This window comes from Rhinatrema bivittatum, chromosome 3 (assembly GCF_901001135.1).
Source record: "Rhinatrema bivittatum chromosome 3, aRhiBiv1.1, whole genome shotgun sequence".
NCBI classification, from domain to species: Eukaryota; Metazoa; Chordata; class Amphibia; order Gymnophiona; family Rhinatrematidae; genus Rhinatrema; species Rhinatrema bivittatum.
In genome coordinates this window covers 421,335,930-421,362,862 of record NC_042617.1, presented here as the reverse complement: position 1 = coordinate 421,362,862, position 26,933 = coordinate 421,335,930, and the positions used below count along the sequence as shown (strand labels likewise).

At 42.5% G+C, this 26,933-nt stretch overlaps 1 protein-coding gene across 1 annotated transcript in view; it reads right to left on the bottom strand.

Annotated features, from left to right (window-relative positions):
• Window positions 1-26,933, bottom strand: part of CSMD1 (CUB and Sushi multiple domains 1) — a 4,035,193-nt gene that overhangs the window by 2,992,014 nt on the left and 1,016,246 nt on the right.

Genomic DNA, 26,933 nt, shown 5'->3' with positions numbered 1-26,933 from the left:
TAACGTTTTTTATTTCTCATATTGTTATCTTAAATAAAGCTGCAGCCTGTTTATTTCCAATTTGAATGCTGTTATGCATAATTATTTCTTTGGGTAAGGGTCTCTAGCTGTCCGGCTGGGTACACATCCTGGTCATGGCTTCCAGCGTCATTCCTTCTAAAGAAGGGAAGATATGATTTACCTTGAATTATTTGAAGTGCAATGACATCAAGCCTTTGGTTGTTTGACTAAATCCAGGCCTCAAGTTGCCAAAAATTTCAGTTGACTGCTGTTCTGTTCACTTTTTGATTTTTGACTGAGTTTACATGAAGAGTTCTGATTTTCCTACACACATTTGAACTTTTACTATCATGAGATTATTGACAAACGTCAGAAAATTGACAGAAGAGCAGCTTAAATTAGGGCTTTCAAACCCTGACAGGGACAGTAGCTTTCAAACCGGCACACAGACACATATTTGCATACATGCTTCAACACATATGGCTATTTTATAATCTGGCACATATAAGCGTGCTTGTTATAAAATGTCCTGGCTGTGAAAACATGTGCACCAGGTTTTAAGGGGGCACATGCATGGGCGCACAAATCCCACCTCTGCATAAATTGGGGGATTTTAAAAGGGGAGTGCTCCCATGCCATTCCTAGTTTATAGTTCATCCACCGGTTCACCCATTAAAAGCTAGGTCCTCCACCTCCCTCTGGTTTGATAGCATGTACTACCCCCTGTTAGCCCTGACCATTTAAACCCCTCAAAAATTGTTTGATCCTTTTATTTTATGACTTACACATCATGCATAGCAGAAGAGTAATGTTACACGGCAGGGGACCTTGGTGCATGCTGGGATGCATAAGTATCTATGCGCTCATGTCTTGGCCAGGCTCTAATATGCTCACACTCCGCCAGGACTACAACTACGCCCGACTCCTTTTATGAAATTTTTGAGATGTGCATACCGTGGCAATTGCAAGTGCATATTGGCGCTTTTAAAAATATGATTGGCACGCATAAGCCCAACTTTTTCGTCCATTTCCTAATTGATGTGTATGCCGGACTTAAAAAATTTACCTTTTAGTGAGCCAACAGTTAATTGATGTTCAGGATATCCATAATGAATATGCATGAGAAAAAATTGAGTCTTCTTGGTATTCAATGTATGTAAATTTATTTCATGAATATTCATGATGGATGTCTGAAAAACCTGACAGACTGTGGGCTTACAAGGATAGGTTTGGGAAGCCCTAGCTTAGAACATAACTAGGATACTACAAATCAACCAAATTACAGAAATTCTATGCATTCTATCATTTTAATGTGCATTTTTTAATACTGTGTAACTGAATTCAATTTTGCAAAAGATAATTAGAACTTGTTCCATAAACATTTCCTTATTTAAGGTTCACTGGTTTCCCTTCTGCTCCTTTACAGTGAGTTTCAATTGACTGTGTATCACCTTCTGAAGAATGAAACAATTGTTGATGCTTTTAGTTTTTCTTTGTTGATTCCCTCATGTTGATGAGCAATCTAATAAATGTGATTATGCAACATATTAATAAGAGTTTGAATTATATTTACTGTAATTTTTTACCTTTATTAATAATTTTCTTTTGTCTATCAGGATCCTTAGTTTTTTACCTATATAATTTCAAAATGCAATTTAAAAAGATCATTTTTAAATTAAAAGTAGGTACTAGTTAATTTGAAAATCCAGGTAAAAATTTAAATCAAGACAAATTCAACAAACCCATACAGCAAACATTATATACTTTTTCATTTTTGGCATACTCTCTTTGCTAGTACATGTTTTAAGTTTCACTCAACCATAGATAACTAGATGCAAATCATAAATATAAAAAATAGTGACTTTGATACAAGATTATTCTGTCAGGCACTCTCACATAACGAGATGCAGACAACCAGAACCACAGCAGAAAGCAATTACCAAAGACTGAGGACAAATTTTGATTGCTAGAATTTCTACCATTATGCCTACCACATCCAGAAAATAGGAAAAGTAAATACCTTACCAGGAGTTTCTCTTTATGAAATAGCCCTTTTTTTTTATAATTATGGTCAAACCTTGCTTTATATGTGTTTTATTCTGATGTTTTACTTTTTATTTCATTTAAATGTATTTAAAAGCACTTTTTCATCTGGAATCTTCAACAAAGCAAGGTAGCAACAGATTAAATCAAAACAAAACTTTAAAACCTCAGATTCTAAGATCAGTTTAAAACCATATTTGACATATACATATACATATATGTTTATATATGCACTGGAGAAGCTACAGAGAAGGGCGACCAAAATGATAAAGGGTATGGAACAGCTCCCCTATGAGGAAAAGCTAAAGAGGTTGGGGTTATTCAACTTGGAGAACAGACGGCTGAGGGGGGATATGATAGAGGTCTTTAAAATTATGAGAGGTCTAGAATGTGTAGATGTAAATTGGTTATTTGCACTTTCATATAATAGAAGGACTAGGGGGGCACTCCATGCAGTTACCATGTAGTACTCAATGCACAATTAAGCTCTGGAATTTGTTGCCAGATGATGTGGTTAGTGCAGTTAGTATAGCTGGGTTTAAAAAAGGTTTGGATAAGTTCTTGGAGGAGAAGTCCATTAACTGCTATTATTCAAGTTGACTTAGGGAATGTCCTCTGCTATTATTGGCATCAGAAGCATGTGGTTTTCTTGGTCTTTGGGTAATTGCCAGGTTCTTGTGGCCTGGTTTTTGGAAACAGGATGCTGGGCTTGATGGACCCTTGATTTGACCCAGAATGGCAATTTCATATGTTCTTATGTGTTTATATGAAATTTAATCTACACAAACACAATGAAAAACTTTACAACCTACAACAAATAAACCATAAAAACATTATTCATAAACTTAAAACCGAAAGTAAGACAAAATAATGTATTGCCTTTGCAGAAGTATTAAAAGACACTTCTTCGTCATACATCTAAAGTGCATGCAGTTCTTTTCTAATTTAAGTTCTTTTGGGTAGATATTCCATTATATTTATGCTGTATCTAAAAAGCAGATGCCCACTTCCATAATTAATAGCACAATCAAAGATTTATTATCTCATGTGGCCTTTGGCAATTTGGCAATGTGCATGTTGGAGCTAAATCTATAAATCTTATTGCTATTAATATTTGTTTGTAAGGATTTTTTATTATGGTGTTTAAGTATATTGTACAAAGAAACTTTGCAAATGGGTCTTTATATTTTAAATTGTGACAAAACAGAGAATAGAACAACTTATTTAGTGTTGAAAAAAAGGACCATCATACCACCCCATGGTGTCTGAACTTTGATTATATTCAGTACTTTTACCGGCAAGGGTCACTTATAATCATCAGTCCTAGAGTAAAAAGTACCTTTTAGAAAAGGTTTTTACATTTTTTTAAATGGTTATAAAAATGTATACTTCCCCTTCAACAAGGTTCAACATGCTCAGCTTCAACCTAGTTTGATGTTACCCAGGTAGAGAGTCCATCAAGCTAGGTTGAGAAAACATTGCACAAATCTCATCTTTGAGTGAATTTCCTCACTCTAAAGGTCATCAAATCTTCACAAGAAAGCACTATTCTTTTCGTACATTTCACTTTGAATGTCAAAGTGGCCCCTAACCTCTACACTAATACGTAAACCTCATCCTGAATGATAGCACATCCCTAATGAAAACAAATATATGCATATTTGGAGAAGTAAAATCCCTTATGCACACATTTTTTGAAAGACTTGCCAAAAGTCCCTGGTGGTCCAGCGGGGGTCCGGGAGCAATCTCCTGCACTCAGGCCATCAACTGCCAGTATCAAAATGGCACGGATAACCTTTGCCCTTACTATGTCATAGGGGCTATCGGCACCGGGACATGGACATGCATGTTTGGAAATCTACCCCTAAGCCTGCTAAGTCTGATTTTTTGTGTCCAGCTAATTGTATGATGCATCAAGCAGTGGTAGTAGTCTAACATGCATTAAATATCATATAGCACTATCACAGCAATATCATTCAATACAAGCAATATTATGCATGTCTCTGCCCTGGTACCCGGGATAGTACCAAGAAGGCATTGTCCTGCTGAACTGTGCATCGGGATCTGACTTACCCACGTAACCTGCTGCTGCTCCGGAGAGCAGGTAAGATTTAAAACAAAAAAATGTGGGGTACTTTGCAGGATTTTAGGGGTTTGGATTAGTAGGGGAATAAGGAGGCAGGTTAGGTAGGGGGTTTAGGAAGTTCCCTCCCAGGCTGCTCCTTTATTGGAGGGGACTAAGAGGGAACTGGGGAAAAGGCATACGCTGTTGCCATGTGCATCTACTAAATGTTCCACCCCCCCCCCCCGACTTATGTGCATGAGATGGTACTTGTGAGCACATGCGCACTGATATAAAATTGTGCGTGCGGGTAGCGGATTTTATAACATGCGCGCGTCGCTGCACACATGTTATAAAATGGGCGCATCCATGTGCGCACAGCCAACCGCATGCACATGGATGCCCACACAGATGTTTGAACTTACTGTCTTTGTTTAGTTGTGTGTTGTAGCCCTTTAAGGTAATGGCAGACCCATGAGGTTGGGGCTGATATCGAATCTAAAAAGCCACTCACCATGTTCTTTTGTCTCATGGTGTTTGGCCATGAGATAAATGAACACGCCTTAAAACAATGATTTTTTTTCAGGGGAGGGGCCTCACTATCGTGGCGACACACCCCAGGACAGTGAAACCCCTCCCATGAAATCAAATTGTGGCTTAGTACATCTAGGCCTAAGTTAGCTAGATAAGTAGTTCCACCCTGGAACACCCACTTCCCACCCTTGACTTATCTGGCTAACTGTTTAGCTGGATACATCGTTAGCCTTTTAAATGATGGCCGCTGACAGCTGCTGAATATTCTGACAGTGCCACTTTGTTAGTTAAATCAGAATTTAACTGGCTAAATGGTACTGAATATCAGTCTCTCAGTGTTTAACCTTCATCCTACCAACTTCAATTGGACCCCATGCACTAATCTGCTTCCGCTATATAAACACTAGAAATGATTTTCAGCCACCATTTTAGGGACTTGTCATTTAGCCTACAGTAAGTCTGATTCAAATGTTATTCTGAACTATTCTACTTTATTCTTCCTATAGCAACTATTTATTATTTGGGGTCCAAAAAGACCCCAGAATTTGTGACTATCAATTAAGCAAGTTTCAAAATGTATAACTAGTGATTCTTGGCATTTTCAGCCAGTAAAATTGTCTACAAGAGGTTCTTCTAGGCAGAAATATGCTCAGTATTCTACTGCAGATTTTCTGAAAGCAATTTTCGAGGATAACAATGACTCTGATTTTGAAGATACAGACAACTCTGATGATGAGGTTGCAGTTCCACAAATTGACCACAAGGACATTGCAAAAGGAAAAAGAAAGAGATGTGCACTGTGTCCAAGAGAGGTTGATAAGAAAGTTGGTCAGATATGCAGTTCTTGCAGAAAACCTGTCTGTCGTGACCCCAGGACACAAAAAACCTGTTATGACAAATGCAACTAAACCTGCAGTAGATTCATAGCAGGGAGTTTAGAAACATTCACAAACACTGAAAAACTCTAGTTTTTTAAATTGTATTTTGTCTTGAAAATGCAATGCAAAATTTCATGTCTAAGTCAATTGTATTTGTTTTGTTTATAATTTGTGAATAAGAAATGAAAAGATTTCTTTTAAGTCATGTTAATAATATTAAGAAAAATTGGTCACAACTTTCTTCTTGTGTTTTCAATATTTAAATAAATAATAAGGCATGTTCATTGACAATGATTTTCAAGGTCAATCAACAAAACTGCATGGGGTCCATTTGGACTCCAGCTGGTAAGATCGTGATGAAAAATATGTTGGTAGGATGAAGGCTATACAGAAGGTGGAGAGGATGCATGGAAATAGTTCTCTTTTTGTTGCTTCATGGAAGTTCTATTTCTAATAGAGCAGAGTATCATGATTTGACAGAAAATGTGAGGTTTTCTATGGGTGTTTTTATTCTGATTTTTTCCTAATTGTTTTCAATGAAACAGAGGAACGTAAGTGTGTCAAAGTATTTTTAGTTGAAGTTAAGTGGTACCTGAAAGATAAGCAAGTGTTTTTTGTTTTTCTGTCTATAGTTTATACCTCTGTCACACCATGAGCATGCTCAGTGTTCTTTATCCATTCTATTCCAGATGTTAATGATGTCATGAAAGAAACAAATATCCAAAAAAGGATAATGATGTTTAAGTATATTATAATGAGCCTGATAATGTATTGTGTGCTGGCGAAAGAGAATGGTCATTAAAATTTGCATGAAGGGGGATTATTAACTACTGCAAGATCCCTAAGCAGTTTTTTCCAAACAAAGTAAACAAATAGTTATGGGTACCAAATGTGGAGAATATATTTTCTAATTTCTGTAGAGTATTGAATAAAACATATAATGAGACTCTTAAACAACATGGAATCTGAGCATAATGAATTCCTATGTACATAAAGAAAAAAAAGGACCTAATATTAAAGGTATGCATAGAAACTGAGAAAACTGTACACAAATCTACATATTAAAATCTACAAATTATGATTTATTTTTACTCTTGGTTTTCCTAACACACTTATGATCCATTTATTAAATATTGCTTTTGTTTGCAACCAAACAGCATAATTTGACATTTGAACTATATCTATAAAACAAATATTAGCAAAACATGAGTGACTAGATATAGACACACTAGTCTGAAATGAAATTTAGTATGATTGCCAATGTTTTTCCATAATTTTTATTTTGATTGCATTTTATTCAGGAGCATGAGAATTTTGATCTACTTGTTACTTGAGCTATCATCATAATATTCAAAACACTGATTGCTTATATGATGCTACACAACTATTCACTTATTTTTTACGATTTGGCTCTTCCTCATTGCTACACCTAAAGTTTGGCATGCATCACAGAAAGAGTAAAATGTAAAGTAAAAAATGCTTCAAAGTGAACAAGAATATAATTCTCCTACTATAGTAGCTTAATAATTGTACTAGACCTACATTCTTAAAGCACTTAAAAAGAACAAGCATTATTATATGCTTGGAAAAATTGCATTCTACTGAATATAATGTTTCAGAAAAATAAATGTTGAAAAAAACAAGTAATTCCTAGACATATTGATTATTTGACAGATTAAAACTTTTTATTTCTACCTTCTTCATATAGATAAGATCAAATCAGTTTCAGCAGGCAAGTATATTATTTATTATTTAGTGTATATATTGTAAACAGCATATTATCTATAGATGATTATTAGGGGAAAGAGAGGGGGAGAGACAGCAAAACATGGAGACCAGTTAAGTGACAGTGATACATATTACAAATGTCACTGAACTGTATAATTAATACATTTATAGATAAGATAAAATAAGTTGCTTGGCAACCAATTGCCAAATGGTTGTATGTTAGTCATTTAGGGCAACATTTTCAAAAGTTTTAACTGTGACTTAAGTCTATAAGCTAGGAAGCTAAAGAATTTCAATAGCTAGTTTCTATGCCAGAAATTCAGTAAGGGACCCATGCAATACAAGCGCTCCTCTGTATTGCTCCTCTGTATCGCTCCATGGTGAGACCGCACCTTGAATACTGTGTACAATTCTGGTCGCCGCATCTCAAAAAAGATATAGTTGCGATGGAGAAGGTACAGAGAAGGGCAACCAAAATGATAAAGAGGATGGAACAGCTCCCCTATGAGGAAAGACTAAAGAGGTTAGAACTGTTCAGCTTGGAGAAGAGACGGCTGAGGGGGGATATGATAGAGGTCTTTAAGATGATGAGAGGTCTTGAACGAGTAGATGTGACTCGGTTATTTACACTTTTGAATAATAGAAGGACTAGGGGGCATTCCATGAAGTTAGCAAGTAACACATTTAAGACTAATCAGAGAAAATTCTTTTTCACTCAACGCACAATAAAGCTCTGGAATTTGTTGCCAGAGAAGGTAGTTAGTGCAGTTAGGGGTAGATTTTAAGAGGCGCGCGAACAGCCTACTTTTGCTTGCGCATCAGACTCAAGCAAAAGTACGCTGGATTTTAGTAGATACGCGCGGAGCCGCGCGTATCCACTAAAATCCTGGATCGGCGCGCGCAAGGCTATCGATTTTGTATAGCCTGCGCGCGCCGAGCCGCGCTGCCTCCCCCCGTTCCCTCCAAGGCCGCTCCGAAATCGGAGCGGCCTCGGAGGGAACTTTCCTTTTCCCTCCCCTCACCTTACCCTCCCTTCCCCTACCTAACCCACCCACCCGGCCCTGTCTACACCCCCCCCTTACCTTTGTCGGGGGATTTACGCCTCCCGGAGGGAGACGTAAATCCCCGCGCGCCAGCGGGCCTGCTGCGCGCCGGGCCGCGACCTGGGGGCGGGTACGGAGGGCGCAGCCACGCCCCCGGGCCGTAGCCACGCCCCCGTACCCGCCCCCAAAATGCTGCCGACACGCCCCCGGAACGCCGCGACGACCGGGCCCGCCCCCCTCCGAGAACCCCGGGACTTACGCGAGTCCCGGGGCTCTGCGCGCGCCGGGAGGCCTATGTAAAATAGGCTTCCCGGCGCGCAGGGCCCTGCTCGCGTAAATCCGCCCGGTTTTGGGCGGATTTACGCGAGCAGGGCTCTGAAAATCCGCCCCTTAGTGTAGCTGGGTTCAAAAAAGGTTTGGATAAGTTCTTGGAGGAGAAGTCCATTAATGGCTATTAATCAATTATACTTAGGGAATAGCCACTGCTATTAATTGCATCAGTAGCATGGGTTCTTCTTAGTGTTTGGGTAATTGCCAGGTTCTTGTGGCCTGGTTTTTGGCCTCTGTTGGAAACAGGATGCTGGGCTTGATGGACCCTTGGTCTGTCCCAGCATGGCAATTTCTTATGTTCTTATGTAATGAGTCCCCTAATGCAATAAGGGGATTAGCGCCTATTCAACATGCATCCTACGCGGAATGAGTATAATAGCACTAATCATATGCAAATGCATGTGATTGAGGCTATTAGCATTCACTCCAGATGCAAAAAAAAAAAAGTGCATCTGCTTTTCTGTACTGCCTCCTACTTAATACTGTTGTGATATTAAGTAGGAGGAAAAACAAAATTAAAGTTAAAAAATAGAGAAAAAACCCCACTGGCAGTCAGGTGCAGGAAACAGATGCTCAAATGACAAGCATCTGTTTCCTGAACCCCCTGGCTGTGCGGCATTTAGGAAAACAAACGCCAATAAACTCGGCATCAGTTTTCCCTAACCGGCGGACTGCCAGCGCCTCCTTACTAACGCGACCCCCTAATTTAAATATTTCATGGCGCCCCCCTTGGGGGTGCCTGGGGCGCATTTTGGAAGAGGGCGCTGACTGTTCAGTGCCCGCTTTCTGTGCATATTTATTGCATCAGCCCCTAAGGGCCTGATTTTTAAAAGCATTTACTCTAGTAAAACTGGGTTTTACTCGAATAAATGCACTTTACTCGAGTAAGTGGGCTTTTGAAACTTGCTATAATATATGCCATTGAATTGTCAATAGGATTTATTCATATAAGTGCACTTTACTTGAGTAAATATCATTTGAAAATTGGTACAAAAGTACATTACATTTACATGTGTAAGCGATCTCCTGCACTCGGGCCATCGGCTGCCAGTTATCAAAATGGCGCCGATAGCCTTTGCCCTTACTATGTCACAGGGGCTACTGGTGCCATTGGTCAGCCCCTGTCACATGGTAGGAGCACAAGATGGCGCCGGCCATCCAGTGCTCCTAACATGTGACAGGATCCGGCCAATGGCACAGATACCCTGTCACATGGTAAGGGCAAAGGGCCATCGGCACCATTTTGATTAGTGGCAGCCGACGGCCCGGGAGTGGGAGAATGGCCTGGAGCGGGAGATCGCTCCCGGGAACCCCACTGGACCACCAGGTACCTGTAAAATGTTTTTGGGGGGTTGGGAGGGTGGGGGAAGCTAAGGGGCTATTTTTAAAGGGTCAGGGTGGGTTTAGGGGTTATTTTTGTGTGCCGTTTTTCCCGCCCTCCCCAAAAATGATAAAGGAACCCCCACGATATTGATCGTGGGGTTTTCCTATCATTTTTGGGGAGCCCCCAATTTCTGACGATTTTGAAAATATTGACAATATTTTCAATCGTCCAAAGCCCGATTCACATCCCTATTGAGCTCTGTCTGGTCCACTTCAGCATTTATTACATCCTCTCTACTGGGATGTCCTAATTAACCTGTTCTCTTATTATCCTTCAAAGATATATCATTCTGAATCAGGCACTTTTGAGCAACTGTTGGATTTCCCCTATCATCTTGATTAAAAGCTTTGCTACTTCTGCCTTTGCCACAACTCCCCTGTTATGCCAGTATCCTTAGAAGATACTGCTCTCTGAAACATGCATTCCTGAGTGACTGTTGGCTTTCCCCTATGATTTAATTTAAAACCTACTCTATCTCCTTGTTCAATGTTAGTGCCAGGAGTAGGGTTCCACCCTGTATAAAGTGGATCCTATCCTGTGGGAATAAGCTCCCCTTCCCAAAATATTCCTAAATTTCTAGAATATCTAAAGACCTCCTACTTGCTCCATCATCTTATCCACACATTGAGACTTCTGAGCTCAACATAACTTTTTAGATTTTATTTAATTATATTCTGCCTTTCTGCACTTCAAAGTGGATTACATTCAGGTAATGTAGGTATTTTCCAGTTCCCAGAGGGTTTACAATTAGGGACAGTAACTTTCAATCCAGCATGCGGGCACACAGGTGCATGCATTTGTCAAACCGTACCCAGGGACATGGTTATTTTTTTTAACTTGGGCCTGTATGTGCATGCATTTTATAAACTAGCTTGGCTATGCATAAATGTGCACCAAATTATAAGAGGGCATGGGCAAGTGTGTGCAAATGCTGCTTTTACCATGTAAACTGGGGGATTTTAAAAGGGCCATGCGCTGACATTTCCAGTTTTACCCATTCATCCCCAGTTCGCCCAGTTACGAAATAGGTCTTCCACCCCTCCCCCTAATTTAATAGCTATCACTCCTTCCAATTATCTCTGACCTTTACATGACATCCATAGCAGAAGTAAAGTTATGCAGCAGGGGGCTCTGGTGCACCAAAGTGAATAAGCATTTATGCGCACATCTCAGGTTCGTGCCCCGAAACACTTATGCCTCGCCTAAACCATACCCACACTGATTTTTGAAAACTTCCGAGACGTGCGCACTCTGGGAGATATGTGCATATCTTGGCAGTTTTTAAAATCCACTCAGCATGCACGAGCCCAACATATTCACGCATCCCCTAATCATTGCACACGTCAGGCTTTTAAAATTCATCTTTACATTTTTACCTGAGGTAATGAAGAGTAAAGTAATTTACCCAAGGTCACAAAGGATGGCAGTTAGATTCAAACCTAAGCAGCCCTTGCTTGCAGCCCACTGCTCTAACCACGAGGCTATGGGGAACATTTTTAAGAATACAGTCCTGGAGGTTCTGAATTTCTACTCCTCCCTACCACAAATCCTATGTTGTTGGTACTCACATGTACCCTATATGGGACCTTCCCAGTGATCTCTGAAATTCCATCTAGGTGATGAATGAGATCCACTACCTTCACACCAGGCATGCAAATTACCAAGCAATTTTTATGCCCACACAGCTATCTATATTCCTAATGACTTTATTAACAACTAGAACAGCAGTCCTAACCCTTTCACCCTTCTACCCTTCCACCCTTGAAGCACATCCTTTGAGTGAAAGGATAATGCAACATTTGATTTTCAGGTCCTAGCTCTCAGGATACCCTTCTGCCATACTATGGTGATGTTCTCCTTCCAGGTGACTCTGATTCTCCAAAGCAACATAAAGGATACTGTACTGGAAGTGGAACCATTCTACTGAGACCCTGAAGGTCTCCCCATTTACTTTTCTGTCTACTTCAGTTCATTCAGATTAGCTATTCTATTTTCCAGAGATAAGACTCTTTCTCTGAGGCCAGGAGCTCATTCATTTGGCTGCACACATTCAATCTCTCACCAATAGGCAGATAATCATACATGTGACCACTCAGTGCAAATAATTGGATAGCGCCCATCCTGATACTTGGATTATTGTCTATGTCTTAATTTTGTGGAGTTGTTTAATTTATTTAAACTAGCATACAGAGTAGGAAAGATTAATCAAATTTAAAATAACATCCCCAACAAAAACAAGGCCATGGTATCACAGAAAAATTTGCTCTACTCTTGAGGTGGCACAAAGGGGTAAGTGGACCAACTTAACATCTCAATAACTTATAAAATCATCTTAGTCTCTAGAACCCAATGCTTCATAAACCATTTATTCCAATATAACTCATATCTGGCTTCTCCCTACATGGGGATGGGTTCAGGGATCAGAAGTCAGAGGAGGTTTTAATGACTGGAGGTGACAGAAGGGATGAAGGAACTTTTTAAACATTGTGGGGCAGGAGACATTTCTTTATATATTGAGGAGGTGTTACGGCTATGCCTGCTATGCAGCCGCCTCACCACCAGAGGTCCCCCACGAGCATGTTCTTCTGGCTGGCCCACTCCTTCCTTCCTGTCTACTCTATACCCCAGACTTTCCTTTATAACCCTGTCTAGCAGTTCCATCGGTGCTTCAGCATCGAGCTCGCCTGGGTTCCCTGCTCTAGCCTTCCTTGCTTTGCTGTGCATGTGGCCTTCGGCCCTTCTACCCTGCTTTGCTTTGCTTACTCTGTGTATGAACTTCGGGCCTTCTACTCTGCGTTGCCTTGCCTTGCTTACTCTGTGTGTGGCCTACAGGCCTTCTGCCTGCTGTGTGTGGCCTACGGGCCCTTTGCCTTCTGTGTGTGGCCTACGGGCCTTCTGCCCCACCGTGTGTGTTGGCCTTCGGGCCCTCAGTCCTGCCGTGTGTGTGTGGCTTTCGGGCCCTCAGCCCCGCCGTGTATGTTGGCCTTCGGGCCCTCAGGCCTGCTGTGTGTGTGTGGCCTTCGGGCCTTCTGCCATTCCTCGCTGTATGTATGTGTGGCCTTAGGGTCCCTGCCTTGTCTGGCCTTGTGTTAGACCTTCGGGTTCCCTTCTTGCCTTGTTGTCTTCAGGCTTAGGTGTTTCATGTCCAGTGTAGGGTTGTCCTGGGTTGTCTGTCTGTCTTGTCTCCTTAGGTTCCCTCAGTCTAATCACATATACCTCCAGTCAGTTTCACCCTTACCTGCATGCTTTCAGTATTCAGCCTTACCAGCACCCAGTTCCAGTTCCTGTTCACTTTTACTTGCAGTCATTCTCATACATACCTTCATGCTGATCCAGTACTCAAGCTCACCCATACTTCCATGCATCTAGTATCAGATATTGCCAGCCTGTGTTATACTCCTTCTGCCTATTCCACCTTCAGATTACCATAGGGTTTTCTCATTCCTGCCTGCACCAGCCAGTACAAGACACTACTGTCTCTCTTCACCCCGAGACACTCCTCATGGTGGTGTTCACAACATGAGACCTGTGCCCAGTCGTAACAGTATGCTGAAGCCATTCACTTTTGGAGAGACAGAGAGGACTCTATATTCTGAGGGTGAGTCTCCACGGTTTGTTACCTGTATCTCTTGTCAAACCCTGAATTACCCCACGTACCAGAACTGTTTAGCTTGTCAGTTTTCTGACCTGGAACATTGGGCATGCAGCAATTGTCATAAAAAGTATGTTTCCTTCTATCATGAATGCCTAAATTGTAATGCTCCCAGACCAGGCTGGTGGAAGTGTCTCTGTCTCCCTTGTCTTTTGCCAACAGGCAAACCCTGCCCCCGCTGCACTGCTAACAGGCCATCTATTCCTCAAAAAGATTCAGCCAGCGCTATTACACTCTGCCCTGCTTCTGGCCCAACTAAGAATGTTGTCACCCTGGGCAGTTTGCAAACAGAAAATTTCAGCACAACTTTTCTCAAAACTTCTCACCAAAAAGCAAGTTACATTTCAGGAAAACCTAAAACTCACCTGGTCAAGAAGACTTCTAGGACTTCCATTCTAGAATCTCAAGAACAAAAGCAGATGGAACTAATTAACCCTAGGAGGGCTCTGCTTCCCACAGCTGCTGATCAGCCTTTAACGAGCACCTTCCCGAGACGGCCCAAACCTGCCTGTGTCTTCACAAAGCTGCAAGTTTCCATTGCAGATTCAAGGAACCAAGATTTGGGGTTTGGATTTACCATTGTGTCTCAGAAGGGGCTTAAGCCTGCCCTGCTGCCCCCGATGGGGCTGGAACCTGCTCTACCACCCCAGGTGGGGTTTGGATTCACTACTGTGCCCCAGGAGGGGCTTCTAGTTACCAGTGTGCCTCAAGATGGGCTGGAGCCTGCCGAGCCGCCCCCGAAGGGGTCCGAACCGGTCCAGCTGCTGCCGCCCCCAGAGGGGCCCGAACCGGTCCAGCTGCTGCCGCCCCCGGAGTGGCCCAAACCGGTCCAGCTGCCGCCCCCGGAGTGGCCCGAACCGGTCCAGCTGCCACCCCCGGAGGGGCCCGAACCGGTCCAGCTGCTGCCCCCAGAGGGGCCCGAACCAGTCCAGCTGCTGCCGCCCCCGGAGGGGTCCGAACCGGTCCAGCTGCTGCCCCCAGAGGGGCCCGAACCGGTCCAGCTGCTGCCCCCGGAGGGGCCCGAACCGGTCCAGCTGCTGCCCCCGGAGGGGTCCGTACCGGTCCAGCTACTGCTGCCCCGGAGGGGCTGGAACCTGCTCTACCACCCCGGGAGGAGTTTGGACTCACCACTGTGCCCCAGGAGGGGCTTATATTTACCAGTGTGCCTCAAGAGGGGCCCGAACTGGTCTAGCTGCTGCCGCCCCCGGAGGGGCCCGAACCGGTCCAGCTGCTGCCGCCCCCGGAGGGGCCCGAACCAGTCCAGCTGCTGCCGCCCCCGGAGGGGCCCGTACCGGTCCTGCTGCCGCCTCTGGAAGAGTCCGTACCGGTCCTGCTGCCGCCTCTGGAGGTGTCCATACCGTTCTTCACACACAGCCAACACACACGGCCAACACACACGGCCTTCTGCCCCGCAGTGTGTTGGCCTACGGGCCTTCTGCCCCACCATGTGTGTTGTCCTTCGGGCCCTCAGTCCTGCCGTGTGTGTGTGGCTTTCGGGCCCTCAGTCCAGCCGTGTGTGGGTGGCTTTCGGGCCCTCAGTCCAGCCGTGTGTGTGTGTGGCCTTCGGGCCCTCTGGCCTGCTGTGTGTGTGTGGCTTTCGGGCCTTCTGCCATTCCTCACTGTGTGTATGTGTGGCCTAAGGGTCTCTGCCTTGTCTGGCCTTGTGTTAGACCTTCGGGTCCCCTTCTTGCCTTGTTGTCTTCAGGCTTAGGTGTTTCATGTCCAGTGTAGGGTTGTCCTGGGTTGTCTGTCTGTCTTGTCTCCTTAGGTTCCCTCAGTCTAATCACATATACCTCCAGTCAGTTTCACCCTTACCTGCATGCTTTCAGTATTCAGCCTTACCAGTACCCAGTTCCAGTTCCTGTTCACTTTTACTTGCAGTCACTCTCATACATACCTTCATGCTGATCCAGTACTCAAGCTCACCCATACTTCCATGCATCTAGTATCAGATATTGCCAGCCTGTGTTATACTCCTTCTGCCTATTCCACCTTCAGATTACCATAGGGTTTTCTCATTCCCGCCTGCACCAGCCAGTACTAGACACTACTGTCTCTCTTTACCCCGAGACACTCCTCATGGTGGTGATCACAACATGAGACCTGTGCCCATTCGTAACAGGAGGTTCTGGAGGTGAAAGGATTTGCTGTATTGAGGTGGGCAGAGGGAAACAAGGTTTTATGAATAGGGCCACAGAGGAAAGAAAGGTTATTTCAATTTTCCCTCACTAACCTGCCCTATTATTTCAGGATAGTTGTCATTAGTAGCCCTTGTGTTGCAATAAACCTTTCAAAAAAGTAGATGAAAACCTAGTTAAACAAGCTATTTTTTTATTATGTTTGTATTGGATTATTTGGGCAGATATAGCATGTTTTGTTAAATCTGTTAACGTGTCATTTTTTACATCTGCTGGGTATAAATTTTATTGTATTGCCTTTTTTGGTCAATTTTATAATGAATGTTTTCAGTAGAAGTCACTTAGAACTTAGAATAATGAAGCCTACAAATTTTTTTAAATAAAGCATGAATCTACTAATAAGCAGAGCAAGATTGAGATGCCTATCATTAGCTTTGTAAATAAGTCATTTTTACATATGCATTATTTTTCTAAGGATTCAAAAAAAAAATCAGTAAGAAAATTAAAAAATGTATTGGAGGATCTTTACTTGTTAAGAAGTGAAAGAAAAACCAAAGATCGGGATCCATTTGGATCCATGGTACTGAAAAAAGGAAACTGAGCAGACTGAAATGCATCTTACAGTCTTTATCTGCCATCCTATTCTATGCTTTTATGTTTCTTTATCTATACAATTCTATTAAGTCTGCACTGGTTGTGTTTACATCACTTATTTTTTCTTTCAAAAAACAATTGCTCTCTTTTTTAAAAATATATGTATATTTTGCCAGAGGCACAATAAATATATCTCAATAAGTAAAGATATCTTGCAAATATTCTCTTTGTTTCACAAGAAAGCCTAGGGAAGCTCACAATGCAAGTCTTTAGGAAAAGACTACCAGTCATAGCTCCCTTCTTTTGATTAGTCATTTATTTCTCTGTGAGTCCTTCATTCACAATTACCCAGGGACTTTTAAAAAAAATTTTAACCCCCTAACAGGGATGTAGCAACCAAAGTGCATAGTGGTGCACAGGTATCACCAACTTTAGAATGGGGAGTGCCATGCACCACCAACTTTACTCCTGGGGAATTCTGCACTACCATGGAATGCAGAATTTGGAGATGCTGGGTGGGCTATGAGAGGAATCTATCCTGCTCATGACTGAAGATGATGGAAGAATCAGACCCCATCAGCCATGATCCCACTCATGATGAACATAATTGAGGCCCCAGTGGGCTGCAAGTGGAGTCCATTCCACTCATGGCTGAAGATGATGGAGGCCCCGGTGGTCCCGGAGGCCCGGGCTGAAATTGAGGGAGGCCAGGTGGCTTTAAGAATATCCCATCCAATTCACAGCTGAAGATGATGGAAGGCTGCAAGCGGAGCCCATCCCACTTGCCGCTGAAGTTTAGGGAGGCCCCAGTGGGCCATGAGCAGAGCCCATTCCGCTCATGACTTAAGATGATGGAGGCCCATGCCTTACATCCTCATTCACTGCTTTCAAAAATGCCACCCTCACATCCAACTATGGCACCCTGCCCCCTTCCAGAACCCTAGTCTGCCTAATGCTCTGCTGGCCCTGTGTGTATGAAAAAGTTATTTTGTGAGGGTGCGAGTTTGTGTTTGAGAGAGGGAGCCTGTGTGAAGGGGTATGTGATAGAGAGAGAGAGCTTATGTGCAGGGGTGTGTGTGAGTGTGCAAGAAGGAAAAGGAGCTTGTGATAATGTGTTTTTACAAGAGTGAGATGGAACTTGTGTGAGGATATATGGATGTATGTGTGAGACAGTGTGAGTCGGTGTGTGTATGCATTCCTGAGAGGGAGAGACAGCATATGTGTGTGTGCGTGTTCGCATGCATGCATGAGTGTGTGCCTGAAAAAGAGGGAGGGAGCCAATGTGTGTCTGTTTGTGCCTGAGAGCGAGGGAGCCAGTGTGTATGTGTGATTGAGAGAGAGGAATCCTTTGTGTTTGTGTGTGTGTGTGTGGGAGTGTGTGTGCCTGAGAGAGAGGGAGCCAGCATGTTTGTGTATGCATATGTGCATGCCTAAGAGAGAGAGAGAGAGCCAATGTGTGTTTGTGTGTGTGTGTGTGTGTGTGTATGCCTGACAGTGAGGGAGCCAGTGTGTGTCTGTCTGCCTAAGAGAGAGGGAGCCAGTGCATGTGCATGCTTCAGAGAGAGAGAACCAGTGTGTATCTGTGCTTGAGAGAAAGGGATTCTGTGTGTGTGTGTGTGCCTGAGAGAGAGGGAGCCAGAATGTTTGTATGTGCATATCTGCGTGCCTGAGAGAGAGAAAGAGAGAGAGAACCAGTGTGTGTGTGTGCGTGTGTGTGTGTGTGTGTATGTGTGCGCCTGAGAGGGAGGCAGTGTATATGTGTGTGCGTACACTTGAGAGGAAGGGATCCAGTGTGTGTATCTGAAAGAGAGGAGCAAGCATGTGTATGTGTCTGAGAGAGAGAGGGAGGGAGCCAGTGTATATGTGTGTGTTGGTGAGTATGTGAGAGTTTTGAAAGATCATTTGTGTAAGTCTGTGTGAGCATGAGAATGATCATGTGTGCATATAAGATAGGAGAAACTTTGTGCACCTCCATTACCCTCCCACTAATCCATGACAATCTCAGGGAGTCCAGAAATAAAAAATTCCCAGGTTTGGAGAGTGAGTGATTTTTTTTTTTTTATTCTTATTGATTTTAATTAATTGGGTGTTATTTGATCTGTATGATGTTTTGAAATATTTTATTGGTGTTTGGGAAATTTAAAAAAAATATATTTAAAAATGTAAAAATTTAAAAAAATATATTAAATGAGTTTTTAATTATTGGATGTTATTCTGTTGATCAGCTGTTTTGAAATATTAATTATTTTTTAGTATGGTTTTACTATAATGATAGATGGAATGGTAATGTTTCTGTTTTTCCTTTGGTGTATTACATACAGTCTGACTTGTTGCAGGTTCCAGTTCAGTTTTTGTCTTCACTTTTCCATTTATAGCTTATGGTCACTTTATTCTGTATTTGGTGAGGGTCTGTCTGTGTTCTGCATGTGTGAGTGAGGTTAAGCATTCTGATAAACAAAGGGGTAGATTTAAAAAAAATGCGCGTTCGCGTACTTTTGTTGGTGCACCAGTCGCAAACAAAAGTACGCTGGATTTTAGTAGATACGCACGTAGCCGCGCGTATCTTCTAAAATCCAGCACGCAAGGCTGCCGATTTTGGGCAGCCGGCGAGCGCCAAGCCGCGCAGCCTGCCTCCGTTCCCTCCGAGGCCGCTCCGAAATCGGAGCGGCCTCGGAGGGAACTCTCTTTTGCCCTCCCCTCACCTTCCCCTCCCTTCCTCTACCTAACCCACCCCCCGGCCCTATCTAAACCCCCCCCTACCTTTGTCCACGGATTTACGCCTCCCGGAGGGAGAAGTAAATCCATGCGCGCCAGCGGGCCGCTGGCATGCCGAGACGTGACCCGGGGGCGGTTCCGGAGGGTGCGGCCACGCCCCTGGACCGCCCCGTGCTGAAACCACGCCCCCCGGGCCCGCCTCCGAAACGCCATGTCCCGCCCCCAAAATGCCGCATTGATCGGCCCTGCCCCCCCGACACGCCCCCGACAAAAAACCTCGGGACTTACGCGAGTCCCGGGGCTCTGCGCGTGCCGGCAGGCCTATGGAAAATAGGCGCACCGGCGCGCAAGGCCCTGCTCGCGTAAATCCACCCGGATTTACGCGAGCAGGTCTTTTAAAATCCGCCCCACATTGTTTCTATGTAGGAATCTATAGCAGCTTGGCTTGTTTGTTTTCCTATTGGTGCCTTAGGTAGTACTGCATTTTCATAGGTAGGGTTGTAACTGAATGTTGGCAGTTAGATCTGTTTAGGAGTGGGAGGTTTATTGTATTGTAATTGTAATTTAGTTTGCTTATCACTTTCTGAGGACAAAGCTCACACCTAACATGTTGAAATAATCCTAATACCATATGTGTTCCATGTGTCTTTTTGACTTTTATGCAGGGTGTTCTTGTTGACACCACAGCAGTGCATATAAATATAATATACATGCTGTTGTTAATATTTTTACTTCAAAAGACTATGCTTTTAGTGTCCTTTTTCATGTAAAATCTTGTATTATAAATGCCTAATTTTGAATTTTGTGTGCAGAGGGCCAGGTACAAAGCTATATGATTCATTTAAGGTGCCTAATACCTTTGCACTGGCCCTGAGTAGAAAAAGAATAAAAATTAAACATTAAAAAAAAAAAACAGAATAAGGAAGGTCCAGTACAGTAATTGTTCACACAGGGCGCAAAAAAGCTAGAACTGGCCCATCCCTCACTGTGAGAAAATATCCTGAAGGGTGGTGAATGGGAGGGAGGAGATAAGTAACTGCCAAGGAAGGAAAGGGGGATTAGTGACTGAGAGGGAAGATATGAGGTGAGTGTCTGAAGGAAGGGAAGAGGTGAGAAAAGGGGAGGGTATAATGACTGAGAGGGAAGCGATGGGGGAAGGGAGAGTGAGCGAGAGGAAATGGTGAAGGAAGAAGTGGAAGAGGGCAATAAGTTGAAGAGAAGGTAGAAGGGTTTTGTGTGTGTATGTGAGGGCAGAGAAAGTTTATATGTTCCTTGCTCCACCTCCTCTCCACTAATCCATGACAATCTCAGGGTGACTGAAAATCAAAAGTTCCAGGTTTCTGTCAGTGAAAGGTGTTTGTGTGGCTGTTACTGAGATGACACCAGAATTTGAATTTTCTTTTGTATGGTGAGTTGGTGTGAGCTGTCTCTTGGACAGTGTATCATAGAAATCCCGGAATGCTTGCAGGATAGCAACTTTAGTCAGCATCTCATTGGAAGAAGATAGGATTGTGACAATGCATTTTTTCTCACTCTTATTTTTAAGGTATGAGGATAGTTAGTGTCCACATTTATTATTGCCAGCATAGTATTGTGCTTTAGATTGAAAATTATGGAGATTGACTTGAGAGCTGAGGAGTTGATTGTATTGGTATTGGGCTTTAACCAGGGAAGACAATGAAGAATGAGAAGATGTTGTGATATGTTCCTATTCACGAGAAGCAACCTTTTGTTGGAGGGCACTCAAGTTTGCGCCGATGGATTGAGTAGCTGATTATTTCTCTGCGTATTGTAACTTTGAAAGCATCCCATAGAGAATTACCTGAGACTTCCACAGAGGCATTGAATTGAAAATACTCAGAAATCTTTTGGTTGACCAATTTGAGAAGGCGGGTTCAGCGAGGAGGGTAGAATTAAAAACCCATTGTCTGTCTATGTTAACTGGAATGGAAAGCTGCACCTGAGAGTAATAGCTGCATGATCCGATATCAAGATAGGGCAGATCGTCACAGAGATAACCTTAGAGACCATCGTATTTGAGGTTAGGAAAAAGTCTATACGCGAATATGATGATGGAGATGAATAAAAAATGTTATCCTTTCCTGTAGGATTCAGTAAATGCCAAGGATCAGAGAGATCAAATGTAGTAGCAAGGTGTTGTAAGGTTTGAGTGGATTTTGATACAGTTAGATGTGCTTCTGCTTTTTTGTCTAGTAAAAGGTCCATTGGCTGGTTGAAATCCCCACCGACAATACATTGAGAGGAATCTACTGCTAACAACTGTGTAAATGAAAGAATTCTGGGTTATCAACATTTGGCGCATAGATGTTGAGTATGGTAAAGAGCTCATTATGCATTGAGATTTGAATGAGGTTCCATCTGCCTTCAATATTGGCAAAATGATGCAAGATCATTACGCCTAATCTTTTGTGGATCCAAATAGTCATACCTCTTTTTTTTTGTATGGCGAAGCTATAAAAAAACTTTCCCTACCCAGGTCTATTGGAGCTTAACCACTTCAGAAGAAGAGAGATAAGTCTCCTGAATGAGCTATATCCACTTGTAGAGAATGCAGGTAGGTCAGGATCTTTCTGCATTCAATAAGGTATGAGAAGCCATTAACATTTAAAGAAACAATCTTGAATGAAGTAACGGTAGACGCCATAAGTGAAAAAAGGAGATTGGAATTCCATCCTGGTTGGGCTTGACTTCCACTGAAAAATATGGAGCTGGCAATAAATAAGAAGGAGATCTAGAGTATGAAAGAAAAAGAAAAAGCTGTATCCAGAGCAAAAAGAAAAAAAAGACTAGAGAGAAAACCAAAATATATCTCAGGTCTCAAAATTGAGAAACAGGAACAATGCAGTGCAAGGCTTAACCATGCCAAGGCATTGGTTGCCAAAATAGAGAAATAAAAAGAGTCTCTGAGCGGACCAAAGGTGTCCTGAGTCCCTCACTCCATAGCAAGGAGACATATATTCGATATTGAAGGGAGGAAAAAAAAAAAAACAGACCTAGATTTTGTTGGAAATAAAAAGAGAATGAAATTGGAGCATCTTCTCCAGCGACATAAATTCCAAAAATAATAACCTGCCAGGAAATAAAAAACACTTATTGAGAGACCAAATGATGTAGGAGGTCTCTTGCAGGCCTTGACCTATAGTCAAGGTATATTAAGGAGTATAATAACAGCCTGAAGGTGCCCAGGTAGTCCAAGAAGTTAAAAATCAGAGTCCATGTAGAATTCAAGTGATCATAGTTGTAGCCTGTTCAAAAGAAAGCAGGAATTCTTCTAGATCTCCCGAACTGTGAAACTACTTTGTTTGGTTGTGGCATGTAACCCTCATTTGCGCCGGGGAAAGCAAACCATATTTCACCTCCAGGGATTGTAAGTGGGGTCAAAGCGCTAAGAAAGCCTTTTGTTTTGCTGCCATGGTCTTCGCAATATCAGGGACAAAGAGAATGGAATGACCTTGAAATGAAAGGGGCACTTTGCTTCTAGCTGCCGTAAAAATCTAGAGAACCTGGGGATATCTCAGCAACTTAAAAATAATAGGTCTGGGATATTTAGAATTTTTTTGAGGTCACGATGGAATTCTATGAGCCCTCTCTAGTTCAAAAGATTGATCAAATTTAAGTTGGAAGCTGGAAGGGATCATTTGTGAAAGGAATTGAATTGTATCATTACTTCCGGCTCCTTCGGGTATCCCCAGAATTCTAACATTATTATGGCAGTTTCTATTAATTAAATCTTGCACATCCTGTCTTAGTTGCTCCACTTCTTTTGTTAAACGAGGAAGTGGCGCAGTTGTAATAAGGAGAGATGAAACCTGTGATTCAGCATCTTCCAAGCGCGAATGGAAACCATCCATTCGAGTGGTCAGTGATTGTATGTCGTTGGAAACAGCAGTTATAGCATCTATATTTATTTGAATTAAGTCTTTAAGCTGTTTTAATTCGGCAAGCACCATGTCTGCCGATGCCATACCCATGGACTGCGGGGCCTTGTCACTGACAGGGGATCCTGTTTAGCTCGTTTTGCGCCAAAAAGACAGCTTCTATTTTCCCTGTTTTCGATGAAGCCATAGGTAGGCACACTCAGGAGGGTCCATGTGGAGAAGAAGATTTCCAGTCAGGTGTTTATTTTCCATAAATAGGAGTCAAGGCTCTCAGAGCTTCAGACTCAGGCAGCCATCTTGTGTGCCATGCGAGAGCGCCTCCCTGCAGCAAATTTTCTGATGCATCACCAATGTCAGCAGTCACCTATACCCCTGTTCCCAAACTAGCTTAGATATTGCAGTCCTTGGCCAGGGGCCAAAGATCTCTGCTCCCTCCAGAATCAAGTGCACATATACTCTATGTCTAGTTGCTGAATGCAACCATTGAGCAATGGCCGAGACATCCTCCCCACTAGAGACTGTGAATTCTGCCTTGCAAAATGGCCAGCTCTGATCAGTCCATGGAATGGAAGACCTGACCCAGAAAATAACCAAGATCCTCCACTTGCTAGCACAATATAGAAACATACAACTGCAAGCATAAAATAAGCTGATTTTCACAAGTGCATAAGTTATATCTAATGGGAATATCACAAACAGCTCTTTATTTTCTGCATGATTTGATGGGTTTTAACCATTCAGTAACTATAACTTTTATTGTAATGTGGTAAAGCAATAACCAGAAGTGACAGTTATTTATCTTCCCCATAGCTAAAGAATGTGTAATGTAAAGTGCAGTAGCACAGCAGGCTCAGATCTAATTGAACCAATAACATTACAATTATTGGGAATTCCTACATTACTCAGTCTCGTGAGTGTATAATACAGAAAGGATGAATAGCTTTTAGTCTGGCTTGTACCTTACTGGAGCAACATGTACATTTCTGTGGCAGAGCACAAATATTATACAAATGTCCATATGTGTGCATTGCATTTCTGGAAAGAGAGTAGCAGTTAAATAATTATGTAAATGATAGGATATTGTCCTTGGGCCTCTACTAAAAAGATTGTCCCCTATTAACAGGGTAAATAGAAGTAGTAATATGTTGGGTTTAGCTCCCCATGTGGGAGACTGCAATGGTGGAGTTCCCAGTAGGGATGTGCATTTGTTTCATACGTTTCATACATTTCCTATACAAGCATGTAATATGAAACGTATGAAACGAATGCACATCTAATTGGCATATAATGGGAAATGTATGAAATGAATTAAATGCACATCCCTAGTTCCCAGACTATAAAACCCCTCGCTGCCATTTTGCACTATGGATTTTTTTAAGCCCTTACAAGGGGCAGGATGTTGCGGATTCTGTTCACTTTTTAGGATTTGGCTTTTGGGAAAGGACCCTTGGGTATCTAGGAGTGAGACCTTGGACTGGAACAGGATAAAGGATGCCTTTTACCTACTTTAAACATGCCAAGTTTTATCACTTTTGGTTTGGGATGAAGGAAATTGTATCCCCCCTTTCTTCTTGGTAGTATTTTCAAGTTAACTTTATTTTTATGATCTAACTGAGTGCTCTAGGAGCCAGAGACTCAGGGCCTCATTTTCCAATATCGCACATCACGAAATATCTTTGTGATGCACGATAAAACCAACCAAAGAATCATCGCACTGCATGAAAGTGTCTGGTCAGCCTAGATCCGCAAGCAACATATTGTATGAGACACAGCAATTGTCTCACACTGCTCTGTAGAGACTGGACAGGCATTTGAGAGAGAGAGAGAGAGAGAGAGAGAGAGAGAGAGAGAGAGAGAGAGAGAGAGAGAGAGAGAGAGAGAGAGAGAGAGAGAGAGAGAGAGAGAGAGAGAGAGAGACTGGCCATAATAGCATGTCCCATACATGGGTATTTGTATCCCTAGGATAGGCCCACCTAGTAACTCAAGGTGGGGATTAGGTATGAGCGTAGGGGGTTGGGGGCCACTTTCACATTCAATATGAGACATACAAACAGAACAGTGGTCTCTTGTGAGGATTTTCTGGCCTTTGGAGTGAGGAAACTCACTCAAAGATGAGATTTGGGCAAGGGTCTCTCAACCTAGCTTGATGGACTGGGTAACAACAAGCTAGGTGAGTTTCCTCACTCCGAAGGTCATCAAATCTTCACAAGAGACCACTGTTCTGTTCGTATGTCTCATGTTGAATTTGAAAGTGGCCCCCAACCCCCTACGCTCATACCTAATCCCCACCTCAAGGTACTAGGTGGGCCTACCATGGGGATACAAATACCTGTCTAGGGAGTAGGATCTATAGCAAGTCTCTCTCTCGCTCTCTCTCTCTCTCTCTCTCTCTCTCTCGCTCTCTCTCTCTCTCTCTCTCTCATACACTGTTTGGAATTGTCATGGACCGCGCTAAACCTTTACTGACCTCTAGCGCACAATGTAACACAAATGAAAGTGTTGTAGCTATGAGTCGCGCTAACACTGCGGCTCTTTCGCTGCACACGATCAACTGTTTCCCGCTTTACATATGCTCCGCCCCCTGAATTACAAATTTGTATTCGCAAATCGTGTTAACACCTTGGACAATGACCCCCTCAGTGTCACTATCATGAAGGGGTTTGGAGTCTCTCCCTCAGAGAGATCCAGTAGACTATTGGAAGCCTTACAAAGGAATAGGTTTCCATTCATTCCTGGAAGAAGGTACAGAGAAGACTAGTGACACTCATCCAGTGTTAACCACAATTATATCATCTGGATATTGTAGGGAGGAGTATGGAGATACCTTCTAGGTACCAATGAAGGAAATAAGGAAAAAGGTCTAAGTAGTAAGAAATAGAAATTGGACTAAGATAAAATAAATGGGACTTTTGTTCATATCATCAAAATTGGATTTAAGAACCTTATCCACCAAATTTTGTGAGGGAGCTTTACAAATACCCCTTGGGTGGGAAAGATCTGTATCCCCAAAATAAATTAACTTTAACAACATCATGAATTAACTTGTTACCAAGTCACAGATTTATTGGATGGGACCTATAGTATAAATGGACTGGTTTGAATACGAAATTGTAAAAGAACATTTTCATCAATTTTCTACCGTCGGAAACCATTTTAAGCTTCCAGCATGATTATTACTACTGTGTAGCTTTATACAAAATAATTTAATGTTCAACTATGACTTGAACAATTCTCAGGGCCTTGGACATAATCTTTCCCCCACCCCCACCCTCTCACCACCACAACTCCGACAGGGAGTGCCGGACTCAGAGGCTCAGAAGGGTTTAATGTTGGTAACGAGATTTTGAACCATCAAAAGCCCAAAATTCAATGATGCTTTTGGAGTCCTGTAATGGGCTGTCAGCCCAGGGATTATATATAGATAGTGTGGTAAATTTCAGGATTTCCACCTTGCACTTTCTAATTAGGTTATACTAACTGCTTTCATAAGGACTGAGTCTGCACTTTTAAGCCTGGCTAAAAACAGATGAACATACCAAGAACAGAACTAACTGTTCTATCACTGTGAATAAAAATTATTTTTCTATTTGATTTATTAATATCTTGTGTCAGTTTTGTTATTATCCTCGGTGCCTACACAATGAGTGGACCAGTATTTAAAAAAAATATTTAGAATTCCAACTAAAAAAAATTTTTTTAGAGTAGGCAGGTTTCTTATATAGTGTAGGCATCCCTGCACCAAATTATTGCAATTATAATCATTAACCTCCTACCGCCTCCTTATTCATTTTTTTGAAATATTTTTTGAGCATTTTAGTGTTAAAGTCCCAAAATTATCATGACATCCATCGTGTTGTTGGCTCTGGTTTCCTTAAATGGTGGTAAAACTTGTGGCTTGAAATTTAAAATTTGTAGTCGTTTAAAGCGGGTACC